Consider the following 13029-nt stretch of genomic DNA (forward strand, 5'->3'; position numbering starts at 1 on the left):
AGAACGTTAATTAGTGAGACTCATGCACGGACCATGTTCTGATCTGGGGTCCCGATCCTGCCTTGGTTTCTGTCTCTGAACTAGCTGCCCATCTAGGCTCCTGCTGTTTCCGTAGTTAGAGGAGAGGAGGTTGGACCGTGACCTTGCTCTGGTTTCCTCTAGGACCCCTGAGCCCCAGACCCACGAGCTGTAAGGTTTCAGCTAACTGATGTCCCACAGTCGGAGCTCCAGTCCCCTTTTCTTCCCCTGTCCTCCTGCAGCTCCCCAGACCCCAGTCCTGGAATGATCAGGAGGCAGGTGCTCTCAGGGCATCCCCACTTCCCACCCCGCATTCCTTCCTGTCACAAATAACCACTGAGCATGGGCAGTTTAATTATCCTCACTTCACAACTGGGGAAACTAAGTCTTGGAGGAAGGAGCTCCAGTGCCCTCAGCTGGCGCAGGGCACAGCTGGAGCCTGGCTCTGCTGTGTCTGTTGGTTTCCAGAGTTGGTTGTTGCTTCAACTCCAGAGCAGGTTGGAGCAGGCCCTGTGCAGACTGGCAGGCCAGGGTCTGGACAAATCCAGAGCCAGCCAACGCCCCTGACTGGCTTCTCCATGGCTTTGCTTCTTCCTTTGATTTGCAAAGTTGTGCTTGCTTATTGTAGAAAATGTGGAAGGTTAAAAAAAAAAAAAAAAGTGGAAGGTTAAAAAAAAAGAGCAAATACAGAGAAATAGCAAAGCCAGCAAACAGGCAAGACTCCATGATCCCATTTCCCAGAGGCACACAGTAAGGGTTTGGAATTTTATGCACCTGGATGTTTGGAAGGGCTGTGACAGTGTGCTACCTTCCTCCCCCGCTCCTCTGACCTTAGGAACCCCTCTTCTGGGAGACAGGGCTGGGGGTTCCCTGCTTGGCCCCTAGAGAAGAAAGTTCAGAGATAGAGGCCCACCCAAGGCCACCCTTCAGGTCTGTACTCACAAATACAATTTGGATAATATGGAAAATTAATAGGAAGGAAAAAAATATAATCCTCCTTCCCCCAGAACCAAGCATTTTGGTATACTTCTATTGAGGACTTTTCCATACAAAAACTCAAAAAGAGACTCCCCCCATTAGACATGAGATCTTATTCCACATGCAGTTTTCCTATCTTGATTTTTTTCACTAACTTTATATTTCAATCATTTCCCCATGTCATGTAGTCATTTTTCTAAAATCTGATTTTGAACAGCTGCATAATATTCCATTGTAGAGAAGTGCCCTGTGTTGTTTAAGCTCTCTTTTCCCTGTGACACTGAGGTGACCATACTTGCAGGTAAGCCTCTATGGGAATTCTTGATTGTCACCTTAGGGTCCATTCCTAGAAGTGGAACCACTGGGTCAGAGGGCATGAGTGCCTTGAAGGTTGCTGGCTCCCTCCTCCTGTATGCCTGCCAGCCAGGGCACACCCATGCATGCTCCCAGGGCAGGCCTGGCAGCTCCTGTTTCTCCGCCACACCCTTGGCACCCTCACCAAGGCTGACATTATCCTCTGAACAAAATCTTTGCAGCACTTACCCTTCTCAAGATGCTTCTGTACTTCTCTTTTCATGGGTTCATTCTGGGAATTTGGAAACACAGAAAGGCAGGTCCTGTTCTTTTTTCAATAATTATTTCATATATAGAGAGATTGGAGCTCATTGGAGCTCATTTGGCTCATAAGATTTTAGAGTCTCTTTTAGATTTCAGGGACCATTGAAATCTCCTTGTGTTTCAGGTGATGGAGAAAGGCTCAGCAGGATGTTACAGGATGAATGCTTTTTCTGGTGTCTACCCACCCACCCATTCATGAACTCCGCACACCTATTCATCTAGGAACTCATCCATCTATCCATCCACACATCCACACATCCATTTATCCAGGAACTTATCTGCCAATTTGTTCATCTATCCACCTGGCCAGCCAGCCATTTATCTATCCATCTATTCATCTATCCTTCTATCTATCCACCTATCCATCCACCTGCCTACCCATCCATTCACCCACGCACCAACACATGGAATTCTGCATGAACAGCTCTGGCTCTTGCTCAGAAGGCAGACCTTTAAAAATGACCACAGTTGTGGTGTCTGTTGAGGTGCAAGGTGGTTAGATGTTATGGGAACTGTGACAGAGAGCCCCCAGCTATTTGGAGTAGGGATCAAAGGAGCCTTCCTTTGGAGGAGAGGCTGGGAGTGAATTTTGGCTCCCCTAGCATTGTCTTGTTAAAGCCCCAACATGTCTCCCATCCTGCTTGCTACTCTGAACCACAGAGAAAAAGCCCCAGTTTACCCATTGGTTAGGAAGCTGGTTCTGCCAGAGAATGAATGAGAGACCCAGCACCCACGTTGACATCTGTGTGTTATTCTAATGGGTCTTGAGGGAATTAGTGAGAATGAACAGAAGGGTCAGTGCCAAGGCACCATTTTCACAGAGTTACTATCTCTCCATCATCATCATTATTATTACTAATATCCTCTGAGGTTTTCCCTTGGCACAGGCATTATGATGAGAACTTTCACTTACTGATTCATTCAGTCTACCACCTGCCTTGTCGGGTAGGTAGAGATGATTTTTCCCATTTTACAGGTGAGAGCACTGAGGCACATAGTAGTTATGTAACTTGCTCAGGGACACACAGTTAGTTGGTGGGGCATCTAGGGTTTGAAGTAGGCAGCCTGACAGCAAAACCTGTGCCTTGTGACAGTGATGAGTGCTGTTTGTGTTCTTGTTATCACTGCAGGTGGGGCCCTTAGGGAACCTGACTTTCCCAGGGACCCAGTGAATAATTTGGACCTGTGGGACCCCCAGCCTGGGTTGTCCCAGGCCTTGCTTTCCTGAAATAGCACCCATAGGAGTCTTCCTGCCTCTCCCCCTACTCCTATGGAGTGTGATAATTCTTCCACTTACTCACTGAACTCCATAAGGGGATGAGGGGAAGCCTGGGCAGAGTCAGGATCAGGGTTTGAGCTGTGTCATCTTGCATAAGTGTCTCACCCTCTCTGAGCCTCCTGTTCCTGTGGGTGCTCCAGAAAAACTATGGAAATAGTGAAAGAATGCTATGGATGATTAAGCACTAGGAATTCAGGCGGAAATGGTCATTCATTCCTTCATTCTTTCACTCATTCAGCGAGTATACGTGTTCTGCCCTACTCCATGCCAGGCCCCTTCTTGGCACTGGGACTCCAGCTATGGACAAGGAGGTCAGGACCTGACCCCAGCACACTGACAATCTAGAGTGGAAGCAGTCTCAGGTGAGCCAGTGGACAGATGATTACCTAGTCCAGCGTGAAAGCCAAGTGCTACGGAGAAAGTTTGGGTGAGGGACTGAGACTAGTGGGAAAGGGGTCTGAGGGGAGCTGACGAGTGTTTAAGTAGAATAAAGAGGGAGGAAGTTCCAGGGAAGGAACAGCAAGTACAAGGGCCCACGGCAGGGATTGCTTAGTGGCCAGGAAGGGGCCAGGAGGAGATGAGGCCAGCCGAGGGAGTCGGGGCCGGTGAGGGAGTGGCCAGACCCGTAGCCGAGAGGTAAAGAAAGGGTGTGAGCTGGATACTCCTGGCAGGTTTTGAGCAAAGCAGGGATGTGACTCAACTTTATATTTCATGGCGCTTTTGGCTGCTGTGAGGAGCAGGCTATCGCGGTGAGGGCAGAGGCAGGTGGGCATAGAGAGGTACCCACAAGGACCTGGATAGGAGCAGCCATGGTGGCTCAGACCTGGGTGGTGGCCTGGTTGGATTTTGGGTAAGCTTTGGATGTGGAGGATGGAGACAGAACAGGATGGGGGTTGAGGAGCAGGATAGTGGGTTAGGAGGGAATCAGGCAGCTTTTTGGAAGTGTGTCCTAGCCCCCTGGACTGGCCTTAGCATTTGCCTCTGACTTTTGATGATCCATGTTGAGAGGATGCCCACATGAGAGCAGGGACGCCCAAAGGTGTTGCTGTGCCTGGAGACAGTTTTGTGTGTGTGGAGTAGGACTGCTGGGCCTCTTGGTTGAAGGTAACTGCTCTCCGTGTTGGTAGGGGTCTTGCATACCACCCTTGCCCACCACTAGGACAGAGCCCCAGCTGCTGATTGCCTAACCCATGCCAGTACTGAGACCAAACCCCCATTCCCACCAGCCCAGGGGCTCTGTGTCACCTGCCAGCTCTGGGCAGGGCAAGGCAATGCTGTCTCTCAGCACCCTGTGCTGTTCACTCACCAGTGAGTGTGATACCTTTGAGGTCCTGAGCGGGTGGTCCTTGTTGCTGCCCTGCGTGGGACTCTTAGGTGGAGGTGGTAGCTTCTCTCCCTGGGCTCTGTCCTCTTCTTTCACGTCATATGCCTACCCAATGAGGGGACCAGGCACCCCTTGGTCAATGGGTCTGAATTCCCTGGCCCTGCTGGTTTATTTTACCCCAAAATTTCCTGCCTGCACCAGGCTGTAGCCTCCTTGAACTCCTCAGCTTCTGGTCTTACCCTTCTTGACTCTTTTGCTCAAAACAACCGAAGAGAATTTGTCATGTCATCTAAACAAACAGAACATCTGTAGATAGACGCAGTTTTACTGCTCCCTCTCCAATCTTTATGCCTTGTATTCAATTTTTCTTTCTTAACTGCAATGTTAGAACTTCTAGTACAATTGAATAGAAGTGGCAAGTGTGGGCATCCTTGCCTTATTCTCTATTTTAGAGGGACACAGTGTCAATATTTCAGTATTAAGTAAGAATGGTATTAGCATAAGTTTTTCATAGATGTCCTTTATTGGACTGAAGATTCCTTTTACTCTTAGATTTTGAGAGTGTTATTAGGGATGGGTGTTGAGTTGATCATATATTTTGTTTTCTCCTTTATTCTTTTAATATGATAAATTACATTGTTGTTCAAATGTTAAGACAACCTTTTTATATTTCCGGGATAAATCCTCTTCACTTTTAAAATGCATCGTTGGATTCTACGTGCTACTAATTTGTTAAAATTTTTTGTATCCGTATTTTTATGAGAGATATTGGTCTGTATCATCTTTTTTTCAACTTTTGATGTTAGAGTATTTTAGTTTAATAAAATAACTTGAATAGTGTTCTCTTTATCTTTTATTTTCTGCAAGAGCTGTTTAGTCTCGCTATTCTTTTTTATCAGTGTTTGATCTAATCCACCAATGGAGGGGCGGGGTGCAGTGGCTTACGCCTGTAATCCTAGCACTCTGGGAAGCTGAGGCAGTGGATTGCTTGAGCTCAAGGGTTCAAGACCAGCCTGAACAAGAGTGAGACCCTGTTTCTAAAAATAGCCCGGTGTTGTAGCAGTTGCCTGTAGTCCTGGCTACTTGGGAGGCTGAGGGAAGAGGATTGCTTGAGCCCAAGGGTTTGAAGCTGCCGTGAGCTATCATGCTACGACACTCTACCCAGGGTGACAAAATGAGACTCTGTTTCCAAAAAATCCATATCTGTGCCTAGAGTTTTATTTGTGATAAGGGTTTTGATAACAAATTCCATTTTTATAGTAAATATAGGTCTATTCAAATTTTCCATTTCATCTTGTGTTAGTTTTGGTAAATTGTATTTTTCAAGGGATTTGTCCATTTCATAATACTTGTTGAATTACTTTTATTAAGTTGTCTGTAGGATCTGTAGTGATAATATCTTTTCACTTTTATTTGTTTATTTATTTTGTTTTTATTAAGTCATAAATATATAAATCATGTACATATTAATGCATTTATGGGGTACAATGTGCTGATTTTATATACAATTTGGAATGCTTACATCAAACTGGTTAACATAGCCTTTACCTCGCTTACTTAATTATTGTGTTAAGACATTTATACTCTTTTTAAATTCTGGTATTGGTAATTTGTGTTCTCTTTTTCATGATTAGTCTAGCTACAGCCTTATCAATTTTGTTTATTTTTTCAAAGAATCAACTTTTAGCATTGTTAATTTTCTCTATTGTTCTCCATAAAAGCATTTAAAGTTTTAAATTTCCCTCTAACCACTATTTTAGCTGCATCCCACAGATTTTGATATGCTGTATTTTCCTGTTTTCATGATTATGCAGTTCTTGTGATATCCTTGATTCATCAATTATTTAGAAGCATGTTTAATTTTAAAATATTTGGGTATTTCCTAGGTATTGTATTGTTTTTGGACCTAATCCTGTTGTTATTAGACATACTCTGATTTTAGTCCTTTTGAATTCAGGGAACTTTGTTTTATTACACAGCATGATCTGTCTTGGTGAATGCCCTTTAAAAGACTCTGCATTTGTTGAACATGGTATTCCACAAATATCAGTTACGTTGGGGTGGTTGACAGTATTGTTCAGATCAACTATTTAATTTATATCTGAACTACTTTTTTTTTTTTATCTATTCTTCTGTCAATTACTAAAAAGGTGGAGTTAAAATCTCTAATGATGATTAATGATTCATCTATTTCTCCTTTAATTCTGTTAACTTTTGCTTCATCGATTTCAAAGTTTTGTTGTTGTATGAATACACGTAATATGACGTATACATGTAACAATAGTTTTTGTGTGTCTTCCATCTGAATTAACCCTTTTGTCTTTATGTACAGGCCTTAATGATCTCTAGTAAAATCCTTGCTCTTGATGTCTCTTTCATCTGATATATTAAGATGATGACCCTAGCCTTTTTACAATTATTGTTTTTTCTTCTCTTTTTACTCACATCCATTTAACTACTGTGTCTTCTTGTTTGGGAGAATGTTAATTATAGAAACTTACAGTTGGTTTTGCCTTTGTATCCATTCTGTTCTGACAACCTTTGCTTTTTCACCATAGTATTTAGTCCATTTATGTCTCTCATTTTATTTGTTTCCTGATTGTCCTCTTCATTTTGGTTCCTCAATTTTGTCTCCTTTTTTTTTCATTAATTCTAATATTTTTGAATAATTTTAATAATCTAAAAATCATGGAGAGATAGAAATGCACACTTCTAAATTCATTATATGAGAACAGCATTACCCTGATATGAAAGCCAGAAAAGGTACAACAATGAAAAAGAAAACTCTGGGCTAATATTGCTGATGAGCATAGATATGAAAATCCTTAACAAAATACTAGCACACCAAATTCACCCACATGTTAACAATATCATTCACTACAATCAAGTGAGATTTATCCCAGGTATGCAAGTATGGTTCAATGTATGCAAATCAATGAACATGATACATAATAATTCTGAATAATTCTACATTTTAAAATAATTCTAATAATATTTTAGTGTTATGTTTTGATATATCTATTGCATTTTAGCTATGCCTTCTTTTATTTTTAAATATCTTCGGAGCTGTTCTAAGGATCAAAAATACATTCTTTACTTTTCACCATCTATGTAAAAAGAATATTACATATGTAATCTTGCAACCATATATTTCTACCCTTTATATTATACTTGTTATATATATCAGCATACGTTATAAACTTCATAGGAAAATGCTTTTGAAGAGGAAAATTTTTTTTATGGTTACCAGATAGTTCTCATTTTCCAGGTGGTTTATTTCTTCTGAAGATCTAAAGTTCTGTCTAGTATCATTTCTTTTCAGCTTGAAGAACCCCTTTCAAATTTTTTTTTTGCAGCACAGGTGTGCTAGGTATGAATTCTCTTAGTTTTCTTTGATCCAAAATGTTCTTATTTGGCCTTCATTCTTGAAGGATATTTTCTTTGGACATAAAGTTCTGAGGTGAAAGTCTTTTTCTTTTTGGATTTTAAAGATGTACTGTCTTCTCTCTCTTGCATCTGATGAGAAGTCAGGGGCAATTTGAATTATTCTTCTATGATATGTAATTGTGGCTTCCCCTGGCTGCTTCCATGATTTTCTTTTTATCTTTAGTTTTCAGTTATTTGACTATTGTGTGCTTAGGTACAGGTATGCGTTTTTATTTTTTATTTTTTTCATTCTGCTTGGGGTTTGCTACTCTTCTTGAATCTCTAAATTTTTGCCTTTCACCACATTTGGAAAATTTAGGGCATTATTTTAAAAAATATGTATTCTTTCCCATTTTCTTACTTGTTTTTTCTGACTCCAATTACATTTATGTTTGACCTCATGGGTCCTCGAAGCACTGCTTATTTCTTTTTGATCCCATTTCTGTCTGTTCTTCAGATTGGATGATTTCTACTGATCTATTTTGAAGTTCACCGTCTTTCTTCTCTTGTTCTGTTTCATATAATGAACCGATATTGATATATGACTATTAACTAAGTTCTCTGGTTTATTCAATCTCATTAGCTTTAACCCAGTGTCTCTTTCTGCTGAAGGGTCCCCTCCCATTTACTTTTCACATCTCCTGAGGTTCTTCTTGGCTAAAACAATTTCTTAGTCCTTGTTTTTGTTGATGTTGGCACTTTTGAGGAGTACTGGTCAGGTTTATTGGAGAATGCCCCTTAAATGGGATTTGTCTGATGTTTTTCTTTGCTGTTTGTTTCAGATTAATATAAGGGTACATACAATTAGGTTATATCATTTGTATTTGTTAGGTAAAGTCCAAGCTGCACAGCTGATGCTTTTCCAACGAGTAGGCTGCCATTATGGGTTTTGGGAAGAAAAAAATCACAGAGGTAAAGTGTCATTCTTGTCACATCATATCAAGGGCATACACTGTCAACACAACTTATTACTGTTGTTGTTGATCTTGAGCCAATGGCTGAGATGTGTATCAGGCTTGTCCATTGTACATTTACTCTTTTACCCCTGTTCCATACTGAAGCATTACAGGGAAGTCGCTATGCACACCCCAAGGTAAGGAGTGGGTATTTCTGTTCCTCCACCTTGCAGGTAGAATATTGATATAAATTACTTGGAATTTGTCTGCAAGGAAGTTTCGTCTCTTCTCCTCCATTTATTCATTTATTTAATCATTTATATTAGTATGGACTCATGGGTACTTATTTTATACTTTCACTTATAATCCAATAATAGTGTTATTTTTTCCCTCAATTTATTCCAGTCTTGGCCTTTGGGAGCTCTTTCAGTCTCCCTCAGACATACTTCATCAATATAGATGTTTTGTGTTTTATTTTTGAGCACTTCTTCAATTTTTGGCGCTATAAGATGCTCCAGGGTCACTTTGTGTGTTTCCTGCCTCAGCCCTAGAATCAGCCATTTCTCCAAGGAGCCCTATGAGGTTGTACTGAAGGATGGCATGAGAAACCAAGATCTGGATGCTAGATGTACTCGTTGCTAATGTTGCTTCTAGGCTGTCTCAGCTGACACAATGAAGAGATATATATGTGGATAGGCACCTGTGTATATACATGTCTATAACCATCTGTGTCTATACTAAGCTACATGTGACATTATAGTGATGTCTCCAACTCTAATCCATTATCACATAGATCATCTAACCTCCTCCTCTTATCTAGTGAAAAACTAGATTCTACTATCCACCACCCAATTACTTAATTGTTCAATTCCATTATTTATAGAAGTATCAGAATTATTAGCCTGTACCACCATCTATCAACTGGAAACAGCTATCAATTAGAGTAGTGCTTATGTGAAAATTTTTTTATCTCCACTAATTTCTGAAGTTCCTCAGGTTAGTATTTTTTCCTACATCTCTACTGAGGTGCTTTCATGTTTGTAATAGAGTTAGCATCTCTTGTTATAGTCTATATTCCCTCTTGAATGACCCATGACTTCCAAAATGATTTGCCTGTGGCTCAAAGGAGTAGGGCGCCAGCCCCATATAACGGAGGTGGTGGGTTCAAACCCAGCCCCTGCCAAAAACTGCAAAAAAAAACAAAACAAAAAATTCTCTTGCCACCTCTCCAAGAAAACAAAACAGAAGAAAATTGTCTACCACACTCTTAGCACTGAAATACATAGACTTAAAAAAATTTGCATATATTCATTCTTTGTGATGTAAAGTTCTGTTGCCTTCATGAATCTCTACAAACCAACAATGTGTAATGAGATTGGAGGTGTAATAAAGTCTCCCAGTAAAGAAAAGTCACCAGGACCTGGGGGCTTCAAGGCTGAATTGTAACAAACATTTAAAGAAGGTCTGATACAAATTCCATTCCATCTTGTCAACAAATTATGAAGAGATAGGAATGTACGCTTCCAAATTCATTCTATAAGAGCAGCATTACCCTGATACAAAACCCAGAAAATGATACAACAATGAAAAAGGAAACTCCAGGCTAATATTACTGATGAGCATAGATACGAAAATACAAAATACTAGCAAACCAAATTCACCAACATGTTAAAAATATCATTCACCACAATTAAATGAGATTTATCCTGGGCATGCAAGTATGGTTCAACATATGCAAATCAATGAACATGATACAGCACATCAACTGAAGGAAGGGCAAAAACCATATGATCATTTCAATAGATGCTGAAAAAGCATTTGATAAAATTCAGCATCCTTTATGATAAAAACCCTCAACAAACTGGGTATAGAAGGAACATACTTCAAAATAATAAAGGCCATATATGACAAACTCTCAGCTAATATTGTAGTAAATGGGGAAAAATGGAAAGCTTTTCCTCTAAGATCTTGAACAAGCCGTAGGTGGCCACTTTCACCATTTCTAATCAAAATAATACTGTAAATTGTGGCCAGAGCAATTAAGCAAGAAAAAGAAATAAAGAGCATGTAAATTGGAAACAAAGAAGTCAAATTAGCCTTGTACACAGAAAACATGGTCCTGTAGGGGGCGGAGACAAGATGGCTGACTGAAGCCAGCTTTCCACAGAGGCTCCCGTCCAGAAGGAGAGTTAAAGGACAGAAATTTAGCAAGTAACCTGGTGGATTAGAGCTGCACCAAGAGAGAAGGTTGAAGAATGCATATCAACCCCACTGAGGTGAGCTGTGAACCCAAGGATACAAACAAAAGGTACAAAATCCATCACCAAGCGGACGGGAGTCCCCTCCCCCATGAGAATGACTTGGAGTGCCCCACAAACAGACAAGCAGAGTTCAAAGGTCCTCCCACTACACTCCACGGGAGAGACCCTCTAAAAACTGGACCTACCTCCCCTACTAGGGTGCCACGGCGTTCTCCTGCCAGGTATAAAACTGTATATAGTCTCTACCTGCAATTCTGAGCTCCCAGCACTCCCCTCCACTTTCACTCTGAGGTCTAGAGGCCTGTCCCCCAGGAGTCCAGATTCTTGGGTGATTTCTTGAGGAGTGTGGACAGGGCCTAGTCTGCAGCTGGTCAGTGCTGATTCTGTGGCATGGGAGTGAGGAGAGGACGGTAGGCTGAGAGGGAACCATGCTGGAGCTGTGGTACCCTGAGGCACAGAGCAGCAGGGGTTTATCGCAACAATAGGGCTCACCCCTGGATATTCCAAAGCCACACCCCCTGTCTCCCTGGGCAACCAGAAGAGGCTGGGCATCTTCTCAGGTGGCAACCACTGCAAAACAGATCTGGGACTGAAATGCAGGCTCTGGGGTGGTACTGGCCTGGGTGGAGTGCAGGGACTAGAAAACGCACATGCAGAGCCAGGAGATTCCCAGGGCAGGGCTAACCCAGAGGACCACTTTACTGAGCCTAAGATGCACCCGGCCCTCAGGGGATCATCAGCCTATAGACAAAGGAAGGCAGGAGGCTAGAACTGACAGCTAACTGTGCTGCAAATACAAACCTGCAGGAGCAATGACAGGGCCTGAGGTGCAGGTTCTGGGAACTCAAACAGCTTCTCTTCTGCAGGAGGATTTATCAGGGACAGAAACAAATTCTGACAAAGTTGTTCTATTCTGTCAGTAACATCAATCGGGGTGGGGCTGGAACTGAGTGAACACCCTCCAGCCTCCATCAAGTGCCTGAGGTTGTCAGGCCTAACCTCCCCCTGCTGGATAGAGGCAGAGAGAGGTGGGATGGGTCATCAGATAATAGATTTCCTTGTGATTCAGGCAGGTGCAAACCCCTGGAGTATCTGCTCACTGGAGGCAACTGGGTCACAGCCCTGAGGGGCTATCAGTGACTGGGTGTGATAGAGGTGCAAGGTGGGGAATGAGGCATCAACCTTCCCAGACTAATCTATTTGATGGGTGGGTCCTCCTGACTTCCCAGAGCAACAGAGCAAGTCATATTTGAGTTGTCACCAAACCCATGCGATCCAGTTGTCAGAGACCTTTTAAACTCTCCCACCTGAGACAGGTGCTAACTGAGACAATTGATTTGGACCTTTTGAATTAAGCCAATCACCTGAGGACTATCCAAGTGGTGCCCTGGGTGTGTGGTTGTAGGAAGGTTTGATTTTCCTTTTCCAATTGTTGCCTGTGCGGGGCAGGGTGACTGAATTGCTGGTATTTCTCCACAGCTGAGACTTCAACCCAGAGTAACTATTTCACTTGGATTGGACAGAGACCAGCTGAAAACAAGACAGAACCACTAAGCCCCACCACACCAAACAGGTCCTCCATTTCTAAGGCCATAGCACTGTATGGGTCCTCAACAAAGCTGCAGGGGAAAAGTCAAATGGTGTAAAATAATCATGGAGCGGAATCAGTGGAAAAACTCTGGTAACATGAATAACCAGAATAGATCAACCCCCCCAAAGGAAAGATATGTCAGATGTAACTGAAGATCTCATTCATAAACAGCTGGCCAAGATGTCAGAAATTGAATTCAGAATTCGGATTGCAAACAAGATTATTAATAGAATGGAGGAAAATTTGGAATTAGAAATACAAGGGTCAATTCAAAAGTCAGAATTAGAAATTTGAGGAGAAATTCAAAAGTTGTCTCAAGAATTTAACGAATTTAGACAAAACCACCAAAGATTTTGATGCACTGAAGCAAGAATTTGCAACCCTCAAAGATCTGAAAAATACAGTAGAATCCCTCCGTAACAGAGTGGAGCAAGCAGAAGAAAGGATTTCTGACATTGAGGACAAAGCTTTTGAACACTCCCAAACTCTCAAAGAGGAAGAGAAATGGAGAGCAAAAATGAATCATTCTCTCAGAGAGCTCTGGAATAATTCGAAGAAGTCTAATATCCGCCTCATTGGAATCCCTGAAAGTGATGAAGTGGCCTCGCAAGGCACAGAGGCCCTTCTCCGTGAAATTA

Source organism: Nycticebus coucang, chromosome 9, assembly GCF_027406575.1.
Source record: "Nycticebus coucang isolate mNycCou1 chromosome 9, mNycCou1.pri, whole genome shotgun sequence".
NCBI lineage: Eukaryota > Metazoa > Chordata > Mammalia > Primates > Lorisidae > Nycticebus > Nycticebus coucang.